We start from the raw sequence: 14199 nt of genomic DNA, 5'->3' as shown, positions 1-14199 counted from the left end.
TGGAGAAACAATGTCAGGGAAAGTGAAAGTGGAATCCATCGATGCTGGCTGATTATTGTTAGACACTTAAGGTGGGAGCCTCAAACATGGTGTACAAACAAGAATCATCAACAAAATATTTTTAGCTTTGTTGAACTATTGCAAAGCATCAGCACAATTATGCAATTAAACACATTAATTCCGATAAAAGTTAATGTCTTGTTTCTTTAAATTCCTATGTGATAGATGTATTCTGAAATTATATTTATGTTCAGCCTCATAGTCTATCACAAGCAAAAAGGAAATTCTGAGGAAGCAATACTTTAGAAAAAAATTGTTGTCCAGTGAAAGTAGGAGATTCTAGGATCTGAGAGCATGGCCTTGGGATACAGGGATGGTCATTTAAAACTGAGATGAGGAATTTCTTCAACCAGATGGAGATGGATCTGTGGAATTCATTGCCACAAAGGGCAGTGGAGGCCACGTCGTGGAATGTATTGAAGGCAGAGACCGAGATACTCTTGATTGGTAAGAGGGTTAAGGATCATCAGGAGGAGGTGGGAGAACGGGGTTGAAATAAAATCAGCCATGATTAAATGGTGGAACAGACTCGAGAGGCCAAGTGGTCTAATTCTGCTCCTATACCTATGCTCTTATGAATACTTTTGACGGGTTGCATATTGCAGGAATGCTGGTATGGAGTAATGTTGCTGGTTTCAAAGAAACATGGAGCCATTCATATGAGGACAACATTGCCACATTCAGTGTCAGGACACTGAAGATCTTCCTGAGCTATTGACACAAATGCATTTTTAGCTTGCTCACATGGCAGAACATTATTAGATTTCCCAAAGTATAATTGGTGGTTGGCAGAAAGTCTAATGTTTGCTTTGCAGTGTATCCAGTTTCTCTCTGCATTAGCTTGGGATCAGTGATTAGGGATATTGAGCATGAGAAATAACAGATACCCGAAGGTCATTGTTAAGAAGTAACATTTAACTTTTGGCCATAAGCACTGTCATCATTATATATATATTTAAATATATTAAATCAGAGAATTTTCTGAATGAAATGTTCTGATTCATTTTTTTTCAATTGTACTTTTAAAATTGATTCAGTCTCAGGCAGATGAGCTTTCACTCATCCTGAATAGTTCCAGCATTTGCTGTATTATTTTAGACTTCTAGCATCTACAATAACTTGGTTTCAAAAAACAGAATACCTTTGATGAAATACACTTTTAAACTTGCACACAATATTTCTTCACTTCAAAGATCCACACTTTCATTTACTCGTGCATGCACTGCAGTTCGCTTCTGATTCTGTATTTAGATTTATTTCTTGCAGGGTTGTCCCATTTAATGTAATGAAAATGTGAAGTACTGATTTGTCACTTCGTCCTGTTAGGGGGTCATTATTTTTCACCTTTAATTAATTTTTTTCTAAAAAAGATGCAAGTAAAGAAATTCTGCATTTAATATTTATATTAGTGCAATTATATCTATGATAAAGTATAGAACATTGTAGCCCTCTTAGCAACCCTAACATTAGAATGTTACTTTTCACTTGGAACATCATGACATTTAGTTGTTTGGAAATTAGTTCAAGGGCCAAATTTATTCTGGATCTCGCTGAACACACAAACACACACACAAAAGTATTACAGACCCATTAATTAACTCTTAAAATGCATTGAACCTACTCACACATCAACCAATGCTTATTCAAAATGCCTCTAATGCAATTTTCCAGTCCAGGTGTGTTGCAATCTGAAGCTTGGTGCTTTTAACTAAAATGCTGCTATATTTCATTTGTGTCATTGATTGAAAAGCTTGACAATGTTAACAGATTCCTCTTTTTCATCAATGCCACTTTATGAATCTGACACAGGTGGATAACAGCTCACAGAATGCAATGTCACTCTGAGAGTTTACAATTCTCACAGTATAGATAAGACTACTTTCCCCTCAGTCTATTACACAGGACTGATAGGGTCATTGTGGCATTCACTTTGAATAGCTAATAATGCTGTCAATCATTAAGAAAAGGTTTTTTTCACTTTAAAGCTTTGTCAGCTTCCAGGTAAATGTCTTTCCCACTTATAATTTCTTATTTTTTTTATCATATTCATTTGCTCCCTGGCATTACTAACAAGGTAATCTGTTTACTCTCTTGATGTCCTGTGGTTTAATTGCAAAACCCAGTAGTCCATAACGCACTGGCTTTCGTTCACAACAGTACGGGCAATAAACATGTTTTTGATCTCATTTGTAGCAATGCATGTGATCAGCTAATAATAATTGTTTTCTTTGGCCTGGATCTTCCTGTATAGTTCTAAAGATAAAATATAGAAAGTTGAACACATAATAAATTAATAAAAGTAACATGCAAAAATGACAAATTAATCTGAATTTCTAGATAATTCTGTTTCATCTTCAAAGTCAAATCTAAGTGCATTGTCCTGTATTCCAACAAACCTGGGTAACAGATATATTTTTCTCAGCTTCTCCTGGAAACCTTTGGAAACTTAATTGCTTTTTGGGCATTGCTGCTGCTGCTGTTACTGTTACTGACAGCAAAAGGAGAAATTAATGGAAAGAACAGGTTCTGTGGATCTTTAAAAGGAAAGAAAAATGGTAGCTTCTGCAATCCTGTCAGGTGCTGAAAAATGTATTTTTTCCCCAATGTGAAAACACATTCTGGTGCTTAAGGATAATTTATTTCACTTTGTGTCAATGACTGATTAAACACTGCTTTGTTTTCTTTCTTATTTAAAATCCCATGAGCACAATTTTTCTTTAATAGGTTGATGAAATGCACTATTCTCTACAGTCACTGACTGTGTAGTCAAAAGGAATTATGTATATCAAGCAACAGCAAAATAATATTCAAAACTATAATGGTTAGAGGAGAATGATTGGTATCTTGTTATTAGTTTCTAGAGATTTGAGTTGGGGACATGGGATCAGATCCTGGTGTGAGAGCTATGGATTTCAAGTAATGAATAGAAAGCTAATATTAGTAATGGAAACTGTGAACCCTTTCTGACTGGATCTGGACTATACATGATTCAAAACTCACCAGTTCGGTTGCTTTTCAATTCTCCTTTGAAATGGCTGAATCAGCTATTCAAAGGGGCAATTGGACATGGCTAATAAACACTGGATTTATCAAAACCCTGTCAATGAATAAAAGAATTGACTCTTGTATGGGCTAACGTTCAGAAATTATACCCTACATTCCTTCCATGCACTAGGCCTCTACTGCATACAGTATCCAATTAGAAGATGCAAAGATATTTGTCAGAATGGTACCAAGACTGAAAAACTTAAGTTATGTGGACAGGTTATTATTTCTATAAAGGTTTTCAAAATCCTTACATTAGGATAAATTGAAGAAATGTAAACTGACTGAAGCTTTGATTATTAGAGGACACATTTATGGTGATTGAGAATGCAGAGGTCAAATTTAAATCCCATTGTGAAATTGATCTGTCTTAAAATCCTTCTGATCTACCATGCAACTCTGTGGAGAAGTGTCATGCAGAAAATCCTGAGAACATTTGTTAAAAGAGAAATTAGTGGATACGGAGAGAATATTTCCTATAGCAGGGATGTTTAGGATGAGAGAACACAGCCTCAGAATACATGGACATCCATTTAGAACAGAGATGAGGAGGAATTTCTTTAGCTAAAGAGTAGTGAACCTGTGGAATTCATTGCTACAAGCAGCCGTGGAAGCTAAGTCATTTGGTATATTTAAAGCTGAGGTTGATAGGTTTTTGATTAGCCAGAGCATCCAAGATTACGGTAATGGAAAACGGGGTTGAGAGGGATAGTAAACAAGCCATGATGGAATGGCAGAGTGGATTCAATGGGCTGAATGCATAATTCTTTTCCTATGTCTTATTGTCTTACGGTGTTAAGGTTAAAACAGATTTCTTTGCTTAGCTAACCTGTTACTTTGCTACCTCTAGAATTAATTAATGTTTTGACTAGCCTCCCATTGTTCAAAGCTCATTTGTCTATCTGCTGTTCTGCTCCAAACCATTTCAAATCCTTATTTTTCCCAGCTTTGAAATTATTATTATTAAATTACATGATGGCTCTGCCTTGTCCATCCCTGTGATCTGTAACTCCCCGTTTAGTCTCTCTAGCACCTTATATTTAGTTAATTATAAATCTATAGTCAATTATACATACTTCCTTAAAACATTTTCCATCATTAGCAATGTTGTGAAATGTACATTTATATCTTGTTACATCTACATTCATTCATTTTTTATCTCTTTGTATCAATGGACATTGTGTGAGTGAGCCAGTGTTGGAGTGGCTTTGGCCCATTGGGCTTGGGTGAGGTAAGTATCTGGTAAGTTTCCTCTTCCCCTTCTTCATTCCTCATCTACTAGGGCCCAGTTTGTGCAAAGAGCACGGTTTCACGGGTACTGTTTCGTCCTGCGTGTGAGATGTGGGAATCCTTGGAGACTTCCAATGTACTGTGTTAGGAGAAGGAAGGGACATGGGCAGCCAGTGGTGATTCTCCTCAAAATTAAGTATGCGACTTTGGATACTAATCAGGGGTCGACCTACCAGGAGGGAGCCGCAGTGACCAGGTGTCTGGCAGGGAGTCTGGTGCTGTGGTTCAAAAGATAGGAGTGGTCGGAGGACTGTAGTAGTGATAGGAGATTCCATAGTTAGAGAAATAAATACAAGATTCTGTAGGCGTGATAGAGGCACCAGAGTGTATGTTGCCTCCCAGCTGCTAAGACCAGGGATGTCTCAGATTGGATCCACAGCATTCAAAAGGGGGAGTGTGAGCAGCCGGAAGTCCTGTATCCATTGGGTTCCTTTGCTTTGTGGCTGCCTGCAAGGAGACGAATCGCAAGGTTGTATAATGTGTACATAAATTGATAATAAATGTACTCTGTACTTCAAACACAATGGCACCAATGACATAGGTAAGGAAGGCGAGGAGTCCTGAAGAGAGAGATTTTAGGGGGCTAGGTAGAAAACTCTTGGCCCTCAGTGTGGCTTAGTTACAAGGCCCAACAGAACTGTTTCTACTGACAAGAGATGGGGCAAAGGTGGACAACTGGTGCCTCAAGACCAGTTGCTTTGGGCAGGTGGGGCTCGTCAGCCTTGGATGGCAGCCTGCCTTGGAGAAGGAAAACTCAGATTTTAAACCTCTGCTGCCTGGCGGCCATACCCACCCATGGGAAAGGCTTCTTGAGTAAACCCCAAGGAAGAAATCTGGAACCCAGATCCCTAAGACAGTTTGATGCTGTTTACAACTTCACTCTGGCAACCTCTGTGATGACACTGGTGCCAAACTGTATCGGCACTTGCCTTTCCCTTGGATTACATCAGTGACGTGGAGAGGGTGAGCCCACTGCATGGGCATCAGCCAGTTCTTCGGGGGCAGGGGTTCAGATTTCTGGATCATTGAGATCAATCTGGGGAAGATATAACCAGTACAAAAGGTACGGGTTACATCTGAACCCGAGGAGAACCAATATCCATGCGGGCAGGTTTGCTAGGGCTATTTAGAAGAGCTTAAGTCAATTTGGCAGGAGAATAGGAACCAGAGTGATAGGGCTGAGGATGGGCTAGTTCTTTATAAACTGAGGCAGGCTGTAGTGAGACTGCTAGGAAGGAGAGGCAGATGATCAGGCAGAATTGCAGTCAATGGGATGAGTTGCAGTGTGAAAGGGCAATAAAATTAAAGAAAGGTGATGAGCACAGGACCAAAGGTGTTATATTTGAATGCATACAGTACACGGAATAAGGTAGATAGACTTGTAACACAGTTACAGATTGGTATGTATGAGATTGTGGCATCATTGAATCATGGCAGAAGGAAAGTTATAGTGGAGAGCTTAATGTCTAAGGATACACATTGTATTGAAAGGACATGCAGGTAGGCAAAGGATTTGTTGTGGCTCTGTTGGTAAAACTGAAATCAAATCATCAGAAAACACAAAGTACACTGCAGAAGCTGTGGTCAAATCAACACATATAAAAAAGCTGGATGAACTCAGCAGGTTGGGCAGCATCAGTTGAAACGAGCAGTCAACGTTTCGGGCTGAGACCCTTCGTCTGGACTGAAGAAGGAAGGGGCAGGGGCCCCATAAAAAGGTGGGGGGAGGGTGGAAAACCAATCAGAGGAAAGATCAAGGACTGGGGGAGGGGATAGGCAGGAGAGGTGAAGAAGGAATCTAAGGGGAAAGCACTATGGGTAGTAGAAGAAGGCAGAATCAGAATGGTGATAGGCAGCTGGAAGAGGAGACAGAGTGAAAGTGGGATGGGGGAAGGGAGAGGGAGGGAATTACCGGAAGTTGGAGAATTCGATGTTCATACCAAGGGGCTGGAGACTACCCAGACGGTATCATTAGAAAGAAATGGCATAGAAACGAAAGTTGTGGAATTGTTGTGGGTAGAGCTAAGAAACTGCAAGGGTAAAAAGATTCTGATGGGAGTAATATACAGACCCCCAAACAGTAGCAAAGATGAGGTCTAAATTGCAATGGGAGATAGAAAATCCATGTCAAAAGTATAATGTTCTGATTGACCTGGGAGATTTCAATTTGCAGGTTGATTGGGAAAATCAAGTTTGTGCTGGATTCCAAGAGGGGACATTTGTAGAATGCCTATGAGATGACTTTTTAGAGCAGCTCATTGTTGAGCGCACTAGGGGATCAGCTGTTCTGGATTAGGTGTTGTGTAATGAACCTGAATTGATTAGAGAGCTTAAGGGAAAGGAATGCTTTGGCACCAGCAATCAGAATATGATAGCATTTCTCCTACAATTACATCCAAAGCAAATGGAAGTATTCTAAAAGCAGGATGACACAACAGTGGCTGACAAGAGATGTCGAAGCCAACATACGAGCCGAGAGAGGATATGTAATAGAGCAAAAATTAGTGGGAAGATACAGAATTGGGAAGCTTTTAAAAACCTACAGAAGGGAACTAAAAAGGTCATTAAGAAAGAAAAGATGGAAGACAAAAATAAACTAGCCAATAATATTAAAGAGGATACCAAAAGTTTCTTCTGCTATATAAAGAGTAAAAGAGAGACAAGAGTAGACATCAGACTGTTGGAAAATAATGCTAGAGAGGTGGGGATGGTGGACAAGGGAATGGCATATGAACTGAATAACTATTTTGCATCAGTTTTCACTGTGGAAGGCACTTGAAAAATGCCAAATGTTCAAGAGCATCAGGGGGCATTGGTGAGTAAAGTTGCCATTACTAGGAAGAAGGTGCTTTGGAAACTGAAAGATCTGGAGGTGGAAAAGATGGCCTACAGCCCAGAGTTCTTAAAGAGATGGCTGAAGAGATTGTGGAGAAATTAGTAATGATTTTTCAAGAGTCAATTGATTCTGGCTTGGTTCCAAAGGACTGGAAAATTGCAAATATCATTCCAAGAAGGGAGAGAGGCAGAAGGAAGGAAATTATAGACCAATTAATCTGACCTCAGTGGTTGGGAAGAAATTGGGGTCGATTTTTAAGGATGTGGTTTTGGGGGTACTTGGAGTGATAAGATAAAACAGAACAAGGTCAGCATGGTTTCTTTAAGGGAAAATCTTGCCCAACAAATCTGTTGTAATTCTTTGAGAAATAACAAGCAGGATAGACAAAGCAGAATCAATGGATGTTGTGTACTTGATTTTCAGAAGGCCTTTGACAAGGTGGCACACATGAGACTGCTTAACAAGCTAAGAGCCCATGGTATTACAGGAAAGATTCTGGCATGGATAGAACATTGGCTGATTGGCAGGAGACAAAGAATGGGAATAAAAGGAACCTTTTCTCATTGGCTGCTGGTGATTAGTGTTACTCCACAGGGGATGTATTGGGACCACTTCTTTTTACGTGTCAATGATATGGAATTAGTGGAATTGATGGCTTTGTTGCAAAATTTGCAGATCATATGAAATAGGTGGTGGGGCAGGTAGTGTTGAGGAATTAAAAAGGCTACAGCAGGACTTAGACAAACTGAGAGAATAGGCAAAGAAGTGGCAGATGGAATGCAGTGTCAGGAAGTATATGGTTATGCTCTTTGGTGGAAGAAATAGAAGGGTAGACTATTTTCTAAATGGAGAGAAAATTTTAAAAATCTGAGTTGCAAAAGGACTTGGGTCTTTGTGCAGGATTCCCTAAAGGTTAATTTGCAGGTTGAGTTGATGGTGAGAAAGGTTTGAGAGGACTTCAAGTTTGAGAGGACTAGAATATAAAAGCAAGGATGTAATGTTAAGGGTTTATAATGCATTGGTGTGGCCTCACAGAGTATTGTGAACAGTTTTCAACCCCTATCTAAGGAAGAATGTGTGGACATTGAAGAAGGTTTGATGGAGGTTCACAAAAATGATTCCAGAATTTAAAGGCTTATCATATGAGGAGTGTATGATGGCTCTGTGCCTGTACTCACTGAAATTCAGAAGAATGGGGGGAGATCTCATTGAAACCTATTGAATGTTGAAAGGCCTCAATAGACTGGTTGTGGGGAGGATGTTTCCTATGGTGGGGGAGTCTAAGACCAGAAGACACAGCCTCAGAATAGAGGGATGTCCATTTAGAACAGAAATGAGAAGGAATTTGTTTAGCCAGACAGTGGAAAATCTGTAGAATTCATTGCCACAGGTAGCTGTGGAGGCCAAGTCATTGGGTATATTTAAGGCAAAGGTTGATGGATTCTTGATTAGTCAGGGCATGGAGGGACAGAAGATGGCAGGAGACTGGGGCTGAGAAGGAAATGGATTAGCCAAGAAGAATGGCAGAGAAGACTTGATGGGCCAAATGGCCTGATTCTGCTCCAGTATCTTATGGTTTACATCAGATTACTCATTTTCAATTTAGCAGCCTCCAGATTAAAAGAGATGTTCTAAATAATGCACAATTTATCAACAGATGAAGAATCACCCATTAATCAATTAGAGTGAACCACTGAAAGGAGTCTAGGAAATAAAAGGAAACTCAATTAATTCTGTTGTCTCATTCTATCATGGGTACATAGAAATATCAAATGCCTAACAGTGCATGCTATTTGAATCTTGGTATTACAGTTTAGGGTTAAAGCGAATTGGCTATTTTTTCAAATGCTCTCCACAAGTAAAGTCTTTATTTCAGATATTAACTTAGGAATATTAACTTTTCTACTGTTTTCTGGAATCCAGCTGGCTCCAGGATCTATACAAAAAGAAATAACATTTGTAGGGGAATTTCACTACCTAGGAAACTCGGGAATAGGTTTGAGTATCATCCTTGCTGGTTGTTCTTGGCTTAAATAAATGTCTTCATTCCAAAGCTGATTAAGGGTCAAATGTATTTGCTGGAAGAGTATATTTTAAAGATCAACACTTAATACATTTAGGGAAATCTTTGGTCAGCCAGAATGATCAGACTTGATGATCACATCTCCCATAATATATATGAATCTGCTAGCCTCAATCTACTTTCAGCCAGGGGTTGTCGGGGATTATAGGGCAGTGCCATTTGAAGAGCTAGAAGGGCCTACTTGATAGTGTATATTGAGGTAGTATTCATGAACTGTTCAGAAATCTGATGGTGAAGGGGAAGAAGCTATTCCTAAACCAGTGAGCATCTGTCTTCAGATCCCTGTTCCTCTTCCCTGATGGTAGTAATGAGAGAAAGCACGTCTTAGGTGGTGAGGGTCCTTAGTATTGGATGGAACCTTTTGAATATGTCCTCGATGATGGGGAGGTTAATGCCCATGATGGAGCTGGCTGTGTTTAGAAACTTCTGCAGCTTTTTCCAATCCTGTGTATTGGCAATGTACATTAAGTATGTAAGACACATTGGAACTTTTCAGATATAACCCAGAACAATTTCAAATGATGAATATTTCCAACTAAAGCAGAGAATGTGGAGTTTGAGGTAAAAAAACATATGAGGTACAAAATCAGCCATGACCTTGAATGGTGGAGCTGAATCAAGGATCATTTAATCCAACCTGCATGATTGGATTGTGTGTACACACACGTGCACAAACTAATTCGTTACTGTTGCTTCGTTTGACTGAAAGACAATTTATTTGCAACTGTGTACCTTAGTCTCTAAATCTATAATTTGGTAGAATAATCTTGCAAACACAATTGCAATCAAAAGGAACTAATCATCTATATTTAATGATCAGCCTTTTGGAAAGAATATTATCTCTACAATGTTGAGGTTAGCCTGGCTGCTGTAGTGCTTTTGAATTGAATTCCGCTATAAGTTAGAAGGCTAACATGTGGGATAATATATATATATATATATATATATATATATTTCAATTACAATTTTTATCGTTTGTATTGGATGCAGTGATGAGCGAAATAGCTGGTTGAGCACTTGCATCATAAACGTATTGAAGGCAAGGGACCAAGTGTTAGTAAATGGGATTAGTATAGGTGGGGGCTCGTAGTCAACATGTACACAGAAGGCCACAGTTGTGAGGCCTGTTTCTGTGCTGTATGACTCCAAGACATTGATAGGAATTTCCAGAACATTAACTCAGAAATGATAAATGATGACGTATGTCTTTGTCTGATTGACACAACATACTGAGATGACAGTAGCTTTCCTGATATTGTTACTTACCCTTCTCACTTGTACCAATCACAAGAAAGAGATGATGCAAGAAAGGCTATTGTTCATGATTCTGCAGTTCTTTAGCTATTGATGTCATTGGGAAGATTCACTCAGCATACTAACGCTGTTAGAATCACAGTAACTGTTTTGTTTCAATCTATTAATTACATCTGAACTGTAGTCATCACTAATATTAAACAAAACATGTCAATTTCCACACAGCCAGATTCAACAAGATTACCAGGGCATCAGAAGCGCTCCCTTCTCTTTGAATACTAACTTTGCTGATTTCAGGTAAACTTCAAAAAACAGCAAGGGATTTCACTTGACATCACCAACAGATGAAATGTCACCATTTAAAAATGATGAATGGCTTAATAAGGAAGTAACTAATATAAATTGGAGCTATTAATTCAGCATTTCATATCTTAAGAACATAGAGCAATACAGCATAGTACAGGGACCCACCCACAATGCTGTGTCATCCTTTTAACCCACTCCAAGATCAATCTAACACTTCACTCCCACATAGCCCTCTATTTTTCTTTCATGTGCCTATCTAAGAGTCTTTTAAATGTCCCTGTTGTATTTACCCCTACTACCTCACACACCACTCCCTGTGTACAACACTTACCTCTGACATCCCCCACTCCTTATAATTTTCTACAATCACATTAAAAGTATGTCATCTGATATTAGCTATTGCCAACCTGGGAAAAGGTGCTGGCCGACCAATCTATCTATGCCTCTTATCATCTTATACACAATTATCAAGTTGCTTCTCATCCTCATTCACTCCAAAACCCTAGCTTGCTCAACCTTTCCTTGAACCCTCTTTAAAGTATCCAAATCCTTCTTATTGTAGTGAGGTGACCAGAACTGAATACAATACTCCAAGTATGGTCTTATAAAGTTTTTTAGAACTGCAACATTACCTCATGGCTCTTGAACTCAAGCCACCCAACTAATGAAGGCCAACACACCATATGCCATCTTAAACTCTCTATCAACTTGCATGGCAACTTTGACGAATCTATGCACTTGGACTCCAAGATCCTTCTGTTGCTCTACACTGCTAAGAAACCTGCCACTAACCTTGTACTCTTCCTCCAAGTTCAACCTTCCAAAGTATAACATTTCACACTATTCCATACTGAACCCCATCTGTCACTTCTCAGACCAGCTCTGCATCATGTCACCTAGTGTAACCTATGATAACTTTCTACATTATCCACAACACTACCAACCTTCATGTCATCTGCAATCTTAGCAATCAAACCTTCCACTTCTTTATCCAAGTCATTTATATAAATCACAAAGGGCAGGGGCCTCAAACCAGATCCCTGCAGAACATCACTGGCCATGGAACTCCAGCAGAATACACTCCATCTATTACCATTCTCTGCTTTCTGTGGCTAAGCTAGTGCTGAACAGCCAAAATTCCCTGGATCCTGTGCGTCCTGACTTTCTGAATGAGCCTATTTTAGGGAACCTTGTTGAACACCTTACTAAAATTCATATACAGATATTCACCACTCAATATTCATTGTTTTGTCATCTCCTCAAAAAAGTTAATCAGTCTTGTGATGCACAATCTGCTTCTCACAAAGCTATACTATCCCTAATCAAACTATGTTTCTCCAAACGTTTGTCAATCTTGTCTGTAAGAATCCTCTCCATAACTCAATATTTTGTCTAGTACTGACATAAGACTCACTGGCCTATAATCCCCAGGAATATCCCCATTACCTTTCTTGAACAAAGAAATAACATTTCCTATCCTTCAGTCTTCTGGTACTACTCCACTGGTGGCCATTGAGGATGCAAAGGTAATCGCCAATATCGTAGTAATCTCTTCTCTTGCTTCCTAGAGTAACTCGGGGTATATCTAATCCAGCCCCAGGGACTTTTCTATCCAGCACATATTCTTTCTTAACCTCAACATATTCCATCATATTAACCTGTTCTATGCTGTCCTCACATTTGTCAATGGCCCTCTTACTGATGAATATTGAAGCAAAGTATTCATTTCCTTACTTTCTGTAACTCCAGGCACACTTCCACTTTTGTACCTTATTGGTTCTACCCTCACTATATTCATCCTCCTGTTCTTCATGTACCTTGGAGTTTTCCTTAATCCTACTTGCCAAGGCCTTTTCATGTCCACTTTTAGCTCTCCTAAGTCCTTTCTCAAGTTGTTTCCTGACTACTTCATAACCCTCAAGAGCCCTGTCAGATCTTTGCTTCATAAACCTTAAGTATGCTTCCTCCTTCATCTTGACTAAATGTTCCACTTCTCTTGTCAACCATGGTTCTCTTGCCCTACTGTCCTTTCCCTGGCTCAATCAGACAAATCTATCCAGCATCCCATGCAAGTGCTCCCTGAACAACCTCCACACTTCCATGAGGAAATATGGAGGTTGTTCCACATTTTCACAGTTCCAGCAAATCTACCAACAAGCACATTGGTCTCTTGAGTTTGGTGTAACCTGTTGCTTTTATACATGCCATAATTATCCAAAAGAGATCCCAATGATCTACAATTCTGGAACTGTGTCCACTGCACCAATTCTTCAGCCACACATTCATCCTCACTGGGGCACGACAAAGACAGCAATCCAGAGATTTTTGCCCTTGATGTCCTGCTTTGTAGTTCCTACCTAGCTCATTATATTTTCCTCAGGATCTCATCCCTTTTCCTAGCTATGTCATTGGTATCAGTATGCACCACAACTTGGCCTGCTCACCTTCCCCTTAAGAATGCTGTGGACTCAATCTGAGACTGATGCTAGATAAACAATTACCTGATAAATTTTCTATATGGAGACACTGAAAGTAAAATAAAAAGGAAAATTCATTTCATAAATGGAATTAGACAACTGGGCTAGGAATTAAAATACAATATTCCAAAGAAAATACACAAGGTGAAAAAAGCAGTTTATGCAATTTACTTAAAACCCTCACACAATTAGATAAACTGGAATCTAAGCTGTCCCAAGATTTATTAGAATTAAGATGTATTATAGATTATGATTTCTATAGGCATGGCATGATGAATATGCAAATTAACTCATCTGAGAATGGTGTAAAGATAAAAATACTTGCTATTGTTGGTAAAACCGTTAAAGAGGAGCAGGTAAATTGGATATGACATCTGTAACCAGATAAAAATATTAAGTTGTACCATCTAATGAGCGGAGGAACATAATATGTGGCTTCTCATAAATTCAATTGAAACATTGCGATTTAAGTCTTCAGTCTGTGCTTAAGTATGAATGTATCTAAAATTGTTACATGGAAAATATATTAGAGTGTGGCTTCTGGATGTGAGTGGGGTGGGGTGGAGAGCAGCCAGGTGTTCATCAGCAGGTGGGAGATTACAATTCCTCACAGTGTGCTTAAAAAAACCCAGCTAAGATATTAACTTTGACAAATTGCATTCTTGCTGAGTGGAGCTGCTGTAGCAATATATAGTCATTATTATTTTAAACTGAATTCTGTGCAAAAAATTCTAGCACTTTAAAACAGTTTGCACTTTCCTTCCCCAATTTTAGTCAGATGCACCATACATAAGGTAACGGAACAAGAATAATCACAGAATCCTTCATAACTCCTAATGACCTAATTA

The sequence above is a fragment of the Hypanus sabinus genome, chromosome 10 (assembly GCF_030144855.1).
Source record: "Hypanus sabinus isolate sHypSab1 chromosome 10, sHypSab1.hap1, whole genome shotgun sequence".
In the NCBI taxonomy this organism is placed as follows: domain Eukaryota; kingdom Metazoa; phylum Chordata; class Chondrichthyes; order Myliobatiformes; family Dasyatidae; genus Hypanus; species Hypanus sabinus.
Note: the sequence above shows the minus strand (reverse complement) of the source record.